The 9,337-nt window shown below is 40.2% G+C and overlaps 1 long non-coding RNA gene across 1 annotated transcript in view; it reads right to left on the reverse strand.

Moving 5' to 3' along the window:
- Positions 1 to 9,316, reverse strand: part of LOC118734288 — a 17,392-nt gene extending 8,076 nt beyond the window's left edge. The window contains exon 1 of the long non-coding RNA XR_004992376.1: positions 8,528 to 9,316. This is a non-coding gene — a long non-coding RNA (uncharacterized LOC118734288). The remainder of the gene's footprint in view (positions 1 to 8,527) is intronic.
- Between the last annotated feature and the right edge of the window lie 21 nt (positions 9,317 to 9,337).

The raw sequence follows: 9,337 nt of genomic DNA on the forward strand, positions 1-9,337 counted from the left end.
CGTTCGCGTTGATAATAATTTCAGTTATTACATTTCAGTTCATAGCTAAGTTCAATAATATTTACAAGAACAATTTTTTGGTGGATTTTTAGTTTGAGACATTTTACAAACTAGTCTAATGGAATGAGTTGCCACCTCGCTCTCCTTTATCGTCGACATGCCGCCGCCCTTGCACAGGTGCAACATTTAGCAGGCGTTGCAGATCCAGCAGCGAGGTCAATGCCGTGATAATCAGGCGTGTCAACTAGGCACGCGAGACGGAATTCTTTTTATTTTGTCGCGGCTGACGTCCACATACACATCGTCGTGTTGTAAGGCGTTTCGTTCCTTTGTGTTGCTTTGACTGCAGTGATCTTGCTGACCTTATGCGACGTTTCGGCTCACGTTTGCGTTCTACGGTGCGTTGATTTGGAGGGCGGTGAAGCAGAGTGTGGTGGCCCACTTTACAAATGCGGCAGCTGTTTTTGGACGAGCACGCTCCGGTGGTGTGGGAGCGGGCCAAACAGTTGGACAGTATTTGTGTACCCGCACGGCTTCTATACGTTCGGCCACGCTCATTTTGCGGAAACAAGCACAGGCTTGCAGGGCGTGAAATCGGCAGCACAGTTGGCATTGGTAAACGTCCGGTACTCTGTAAGAGATCAACAGATGAATTAGTAAGAGATAGTAGAGTGGGAGTTATTGGTCTAGAATTGGAATAGAGTACACGTTTTTGAATGTGAGATAAGTGGACTGTAATTGGATAATAGGACTAATTTGGATTAAGACTGGGTTGTGATGGTAGGGGGCATAATTTGACTATTGGTCGAGTATATATGCCAGTTTGAGTTTTTACTTCGGCGACTCTAACATGTTTATCAGAGCCTCGGTGGAGTTTGAGTACTCTTCCAAGGCACCATTCCTGGGGTGGTAAAAGATCATCTTTAATGGCTACTAACTCTCCTTCCTCAATGTCCTTCTGGGGTTGCCGCCATTTGTGGCGTTTGTGGAGCTCGCGAAGATATTCCGCTTTCCAACGCCGACTAAATTCCTGATGGAGGATTTTTAGTTTTTGCCAGCGATTGGTTAGGGATAGCGGTTCAGCCGATGGCTCTGGGATAGCCATGAGAGGGGCTCCTCGGAGAAAGAGGCTCGGAGTAAGCACGAGCAGATCGGTGGGATCTTCTGGTGGGTTTTGAAGCTTTTAACAGCGGACTCCCACAGACCACCCATGTGGGGAGCATATGGAGGAATGAATTGCCATTCAAAACCATGAGTTTGGTATTTTTTAGATGTCTCGGCAGATATCTGGGTAAGGAAGGTTTCATATTCCTTCAGTAAAGTGCGCTGAGCTCCGATAAAGGTTTTTCCATTATCGGCCATAACTTTCGCGGTTAATCCTCGCCGCCCTACGAAGCGTGCAAATGCTGCTAAAAAGGCGCTTGTGGTTAAGTCTCAACAGACTTCCAAGTGAATTGCCTTGGTTGCAAAACAAACGAATACACAAGTGTAAGCTTTGTGGTAGGGTGCGTTACGGGTTAAAGCGGCTTTTAACAAAAAAGGGCCCGCGAAGTCAACACCTGTATTATGGAAAGGTACCGACAACGTAACTCTTTCTGGAGGAAGGGCTGCCATTATTTGAGAACGTGAGTTTTTTTTATGAATCGTGCAGGGTTTACAGTGAAAGATACACTATTTTATGTACGATTTCAAACGTGGAACAAAGAACTCTTGTTGAGACATGCGAACCATGAGAGATTTTTCTGCATGTAGGAGGGTTATGTGGAGGAAATTGAGGTAAATTCAAGAGTTTCCTGGCAGTATGATGGGATGACGTTCATTGTAGCTTAAGCCAGAGTGCGCCAACCTACCATTTACTTGCATTAGACCCTTTTTGTCAAGAAATGGGTTTAGCGATAACAAACTACTTTTCTTGTTGATGGGTCGAGTGGCAGATAATTGTGCGTATTCATCGCAATAATAACGTTTTTGGGCAACAATAATTAATTGGGTTGTTGCGTATTTGATTTCAGTGTGGGTTAATGAGTCTTTGTTTTGGGAGCTCTTTCGACATTTTTGAATGAAGCGAAACATGTAGGCTGTGATGCGTAGGGCATTTTCAAACGAGGAAAATGCATCTAGTACATCCTCGGGCATGCCACTATGAAAAACTTTAATTTTTCGTTGTTCTGGGGTAGCGTCTTTTGTGGTTGGGCTTGGGGCCATGCCTGTGGAGTGTCGATGAGCCAGTCTGGTCCGTGCCACCATATGGCTTTAGAAATGAGCTCCTGTGGTGGGCATCCTCGAGTTCCTAGATCTGCAGGGTTATCAGCACTGCTTACGTGTCGCCACATAGCATTTCCTACGTTTTTTGTGATTTGGGTTATTCGATTGGCGACGTAGGTTTTCCACACATAGGGAGGTTTTTCTAACCATGCGAGAACAATAGATGAGTCACACCACAGAAACAGTTGAACTTCTTTTAAGTGGAGTTTTTCCCGAACTTGGTGAGCAAGTTTGCTGACCAGAACAGCTCCGCAGAGTTCCAAACGTGGTAAGCTGACCGTTTGAACGGGGGCTACTTTGCTCTTTGCCACGAGAAGTTGAGAAGTGGCTGGGTGAATACCATCTTGGCAGCGCAGATAAAAACAGGCACAATATGCTTCTTGAGACGCATCACAAAATCCATGGAGTTCTACATTGAATTTGGGTGAATATTCTGTCCATCGTGGTATTTCGATTTTCCCTACGGATTGTAGATTTTCGACGAACGTCCTCCAAGCATGAAGTGAGGTGGGTTTTGCGCACTCGTCCCAATCGGTACCTTCTTTCCAATGGTCTTGCAGAAGAATCTTAGCTTTAACCATTATAGGCGATAGCCATCCTGCCGGGTCAAACAGTTTAGCCACCGCAGAAAGGATCTGTCGTTTTGTTGATGGGTATGGGGTTGCGAGGGGGTTAAATGTGTATGAAAATGAGTCCGATACTGCGTTCCACCGTATGCCCAGGGTCTTTGTTGTTCTAGAGTCTTCGAGTTTTAGAAAATTTGAATCTAAAAGATTGCTTGGTGTATATTTTCTATGGTTTTAGAGTTGTTTGCCGTGATTTTTTTGAGAGGGAAGCCAGCTGAGCCTAACACTTGAGTGAGTTGGGTGAGTGAGTTTTGGGCTGTTTCCAGGTCATGTCTTCCAGAAAAAACATCGTCAACATATGTTTCTTCTTTAAGGATTTTCGAACAGAGGGGGAAATCGTATGTAGAGTCGTCAGCTAGCTGGTGGAGTGTTCTGATGGCTAAAAATGGGGCACAGTTCACCCCAAAGGTAACTGTTTTCAGCTTATAATCGCTCATTGGGTTTCCAGGGTACTTTCGGAATACGATTCGCTGAAAGTTTTGGTCTTTTTCGTTAACCCATATCTGGCGATACATTTTTTCAATATCGCCGTTAAATACATACTTGTATAACTCCAGTTGATTATCAACATTGTGAGATCAGTTTGGAGAGTGGGACCGGTGTAAAGAACGTCATTGAGCGAGTTTCCGGAGCTGGTAGCTTTGGAGGCATTGAAAACTACTCGCACTTTAGTGGTTTCGCTTTCGGGTCGTAAAACCGCGTGATGGGGAAGGTAACATGAGTAGTACTTTCCACTTTTAACTACTTCATGAGAGGTTGTGGGCTCCATGTGGTTGAGTGTTCTATATTCTTCGAGAACTTCAGAATATGTGGCCCTAATGTCCTCCTTTTTTGCCAGATTTCGCTCCATACTGAGAAACTTGGACATGCTGGAGTATCGAGAGTGTCCTAAAGCAACGGATTCCGGGAATTGGTTTTTAAATGGTAGCCGAACTTCGTATCGGCCATCTGCTCGTCTGATTGTAGTGGTCCTGTATAACTTCTCACAGATTTCATCTTCTTCCGAGAGTTGAGGCGGGTCCGAGAGGTTTTCTTGTTCCCAGAACTTCTTTAGGAGATCGCTTAGGCAGTCTCCTGTGGTTTCTTCGACTCGTGTCGAAAATGATGTGACTTGGGATTGGACTGGGCCGCTCAAAATCCATCCAAAAATGGTATTTTGTGCTAACAATCCACCACTCACATTTTGTAAGCCTGGTACAAATATTTTCTGCCTATCACCAGATCTATTTTGCCTTGAGTAAAACAGGTGGGATCGGCAAGATCTAAGGAAGAGAATTGGGCAAGATTGATGTTACTCAACCTAAAGGCCGGAAGAAATTGAGTAAGTTGGGGCAGAACTATGGCATTAGTTTCAATTCTTATTCGTTTGTCCGTTGAGCATATTGTTATCAAACAAATTTGATTCGAGTTTTGCACGATTTTACCTCCCATGCCCGATATCTCATAGTGGGCTCTTTTCGTAGGCAGTTTTAGTAAATTTTTCACTCTGGACGAAATGAATGTTTTTTCTGAGCCGGGGTCAATTAAAGCTCGTAATTTATAAACGTCTCCCAAGTGTAAAATTGGTACAATAGCGGTTGGAAGTAGAGTTTTTTCCCTACTGCTTGAGTGATGAGCTTGAACGAATTCTTGTTCTTCTTCAGTATTCAGAGTATTTTGTGCTGGTAGTTGTTGAAGATTCAGGGAATGATTAGAAGGTCTAGCCGTTGTTGTGTGAACTGCCGATTTTTTGGGTTTGGAGTTTGAATTGGAGGTCAAATTAGAGTTGGCGCTTAAATTTGAATTGGAGTTTTGAGTTTGGTTGTTATTTATGTGCAGCATTGAATGATGTGGTCTTTGGCAGTAAACACAAGTAAAGCTACTTCCACATTCCCTTGACGTGTGGGAAAATGCCAGACAATTTTTGCAGTAATTGCTCTTTGATAAAGTTCAACCGCTCTTGAACTGATAGTGTTCTGAATTTAGAACAAGACTTAAGTGGGTGTGCGGGGACCGCTTTGCATAATTTGCATGAGCTGACAAATCTTTGCTCATTATGATAAGCACGCGTTTTTGTAGAGTTTGGGTTCGAGTTAAGAGTTTGAGACTTAGTTGAGTTGAAATTGGGTTGAAAACTTTGAAAATTTGGTTTCTGGGTTAAATAATGATTTGGTTTCGGGTTGGTAGGTCTGTGAGTGTTTAATCTCTCCAATACTTCGTATCGAGTGGTTAGGAATGAGTTCATTTCGGACCAGAGTGGAAGATCTTTTCTCGATGAGAGAGATTGTTCCCAAAGAGCAAGGGTTTCTTCCGGGAGTTTTGAGGTGCATATATGCACTAAGATTGGGTCCCAGTTCGATACGGAAACGCTTTGAGCCCTTAAGATGGAGAGACAGTTATTTATTGTGTTTTGCAGTTTTTGTAGGGAAGCACTATTTTCACTATTAACCGGCTGAAAAGTAAATAATGCTTTGAGTTGGTTATCAACCAGAATTCGGCGATTCTCATATCGCGACTTTAAGGCTTCCCAAGCGATATCAAAGCTTTCATCGCAGAGTGGGTATTGCTTCACTATTGTTCCCGCTTGACCCTTTGTTTTGTGCCTTAAATGGTATAACTTTTGCGCTGGGGTGAGTTTGGGGTGTTTTATGTACACAGCTGTGAACCACCAAAGAAATCTTGGGTGTCACAAGGCGGTACTTGAAGATAAACGCCAGACGACTCTGCTTTATTTTCTGAGGTGGTTGGGTTATTTGGTTTTGAGCTAGGAGTTTGGGGTTTTAATATTTCTAATGCGTCGTTCATCTCCGCTTTGCAATGTTGAAAGCTTTGCACACATTTATCATATTTCTGCTCTACCGCTTCGCTTACATTTGAGTAGGAGTCAGAGATGCTCACAGATTGGTATGTTTCGTATACCATTTCCCAATTTTGGTCGAGCTGAGACAGTTTTACTTTAATGAGGGACTCAGTTTGGTCGGCAAGTATAGAAGTTGACCATTTAGCACAAAATACCTCCAATCTGTTGGTTTCAAAAATAAATTTTTTAAATTCTTTATCTCCTCTGGATCTCGAGCTTTCTCCCTTCTTTGATTCAGAAACCTGCTTTGGGTCTGCTTCGAGAAGATCTTTGTTTCCTTCCATTTTAAAAAAGGGGTATTAAGTGAAGAGGGATGAGAATTTGGATTTTTAATAGGGCTAATTGATATATGTATGTAGAAAACAGTGAGTATTTTAAATGTATGTATATATGTACTTATGGGAGTGCGGGATGTGCTTAAAAGTACACATGTATATCAGTAAAAGAGATTATTATTATTTTTATTTTTCAAGGGTTGGTGGGTACCCTAATGTAGCAAGGGTGAATATATGTATGTACATATATATGTATATAATAGCGGGAATTTACATGGAGTGCCTATCTCTGTATATGGAAGGCAAAAACTTCGGTATGTAATACGTTTGCACGGCTCTTTTCCTAATTTAGTTTTATTATTGGACTTTTACCAAAATTATTACTATTATTATTTTTTTTTTCAAAATGTGTCTAATTAAGTTGTGTGCATATGCCTGCAGAGCTAATAATTCGAGTCGAAAAACAAATGTGTGTATGCATTTACGTATGTGTATATGACATATGCCCATATATGTATACATATATACTCATGGATAAGCTGCCATGTTTAGGTGCTTATACACCAGACATCTGCAGCGGGTGCATGATTTTCGTGTATACTCGATCATTTAACAAAACCCGTTTTGCATCGTTCTCTGTATACGAGCAGAAGTATTGTTCGTTATTGACTGAGCTCAAGACGAACATGTTGGCCACAACACCCGATTGCTTTTCATACATACTTGATTGGGTTCGGGTGCTTTGCAGCTCAATATACCCGGGTGTTCGAGTTTCAACCCGAGTGTGCACAAAATTTTCTTGATTGGCTTATGACGTTTTTGTTTCTACAAAATATGTTGCCTTCTCATCGCGGTGTTCTTAGTTTTTGTGCGTAGAGGGTAAAGAGAAGGTTGAATTTTTCGGTAGTTTGTTTAAGTGTACATTTAACCATTTCTTATATTTTTGCTCATACAAAATGCGGCATCACGACGCCTACATCCATTTAGGTATAAATGTGTGTAGATCGGCAATGCCCAAGCCCTATACACTCGGTGCACATTTATTTTTTGTAAAAGTACTTATGTATCTACATAGTTTTAGGCTGTGTTCTAATATATACACACACAGCTTTCCACGCGAAACTATACCAAATAGATGCAAAAACATTTTTGTCTACTTCGCTTCTAATTTTTTCATTGCGTATGCACAAGCACAAAGCAACAACATTTTCGTATGCTTTGTGGGAACATATTGGCGCCAGTTACCTTCAGCGTAAATTTCTTTGTTGTCCTGCATTTTATCGCAATGTTCGGGTGTCCGTTTCATTGTTACACAAATTTTCGGGTTAGCTGCGGGTGTCCGAGTGTGGTGTTCGCTTGTGCTCAATTTATAGCGAGGGTGATCGAACAGACTCGTTCGTAACCAAAGCAGCTGTCGGGTATGCATCTCGATCGAACACATAGTAGCCGAGTGTGGCGTTCGCTTGAGCTTGATTTTTAGTGAGTGTGATCAAAAAGGCTCGATCATACTCAAAGCTGTTCTCTGTTATACACCTGCATATGTGTTGTAATGCGAACGATTTGTTTCGAAGCACACTGTATTATTTGTGATATAAGAAATGATGCCGAAGAAGCAAATTTAAAATCTTAATTCAATATATATGTATGAAATATCTTTTATTTGTGTTGTTTTTCTAATTATTGTTTATTTGAAACTGAATTGGTAATGTTTTTTATTTTTATTCATAAAATTTTATTTTCTTTTCTCGGGAGCACGCTACCACCCGAAAGTATTTGCTGTGTTTGAATGTATGTACATATGTATATTCTTGCAGAGGAATAGGAACGATGGAGTTATTTGCAAAATCAGAGCAAGAGAGAGTATATATGAGTGAGTATGTATGTATGTATGTCGCATGCCTGTTTGCATGAAATACTGGGATTTTTCGGGTTTTGGTTTTGCACTAGAGGGTATCAAGGGCAAGTGTTCTATGTACGTACGTACGTTCGTGCATATATATGTAGATATTTGCATAAAAACAATTATGCTAAATGCAATTAATGTGGGGTAGGTTAGTATATGCCCGCTTTTTCGATATTCTATTGAAATATCAATTTAAAATGCATGTTATAAATATATACAGCTATAACGAACCGTTGTTGAGTTTATATTTATTTTACTTTTACATACATTTGTATGTACATAAATGGGGTATGTAAAATTTACCGCCAATTTTTGGCTTTGAATTATATACTATGTATGTAAATGGTGTGAAATTTTACTATAACTTTCTCATGTACATACAAATTTACATGTGTGCCTCTGTGGTTAAAATTAACCGGTAGCTATGTGTTTTTTGTTGTATTGTATGTACAAAAAGGGCGCGAAAAGTTGGCGAACTGATTATGTATATAGTATATATGTATGTATTTCTGTATTTTTTTTTTGATGTGCCAAAAATGCGCGGAATTTTCGCGAACTTTCTCGAAAATTGCAATTTGGCGAAGTTCGCTATAACTTTTTGAGGTGGAACACTACTTACTGCGATATATTTTTATGTCCTGTAACCTGTGTTCCGGTTGGGGTTCGGGCAGGGTTTTTTCCTTCTCTTCCTGGCTCCTTGTCTGCGTGTCACCTCTTCCAGGCTTTGAACGCCTTGCTGGGTCACTTAAACGCTTTCGTATCTTCTCGTTCTTTGTTTTTGAAGTCTTTTTCGTTCCGTGGTTAATTTTTGTGTATTTTATTAGAGTTCAAGCTGTTCTTTTTAATTATTAGTAAGCGTATACACCAGATTTGAGTTTTCACTTATCAAGTGCTTTGTTTTAAGTTTGTATTCTTTTTTCACCACACTATTTTCTTTGTATTTAGTTGTTTTCCTTGCAGTTTATGAATTTGGGATATGTTCATCAATAATATGTTTTTAATTAAATTAGTTTTAGATACTCGTTTTTTTTTCATGCGACCGTCACTGAATAAGTTTCTCTTCTTTGTTTAAATAGGTACGTGTGTAAAGTATCGCTATGCGTTGAATGCCGATTCTTTTTTAATTGACGGCGTAAAGAACCATGTTTAATATAGCGGCGCTATATTAAAGGGGGATTTTAGTCTGATGGAGAATTCAAAGAGTTCGGTTTTAATTCAATAGAGCGTTTAATCAATTCAATTTAGGTATACAATTATAAAAGTGTTTGTTTAAAGATTTAATGTCGATTGACTACTAGAGTTATATATTGAGTTTCAATTATAAAGTGAATTATAGAGTACGTTAACTTTAAGCAACGAAGAGGCACCTCCGTGCGTATAGACGTTCGCGTTGATAATAATTTCAGTTATTACATTTCAGTTCATAGCT

This window comes from Rhagoletis pomonella, unplaced genomic scaffold, assembly GCF_013731165.1.
Source record: "Rhagoletis pomonella isolate Grant_MI unplaced genomic scaffold, Rhpom_1.0 Rhpom_scaffold_00002, whole genome shotgun sequence".
Taxonomy (NCBI): Eukaryota; Metazoa; Arthropoda; class Insecta; order Diptera; family Tephritidae; genus Rhagoletis; species Rhagoletis pomonella.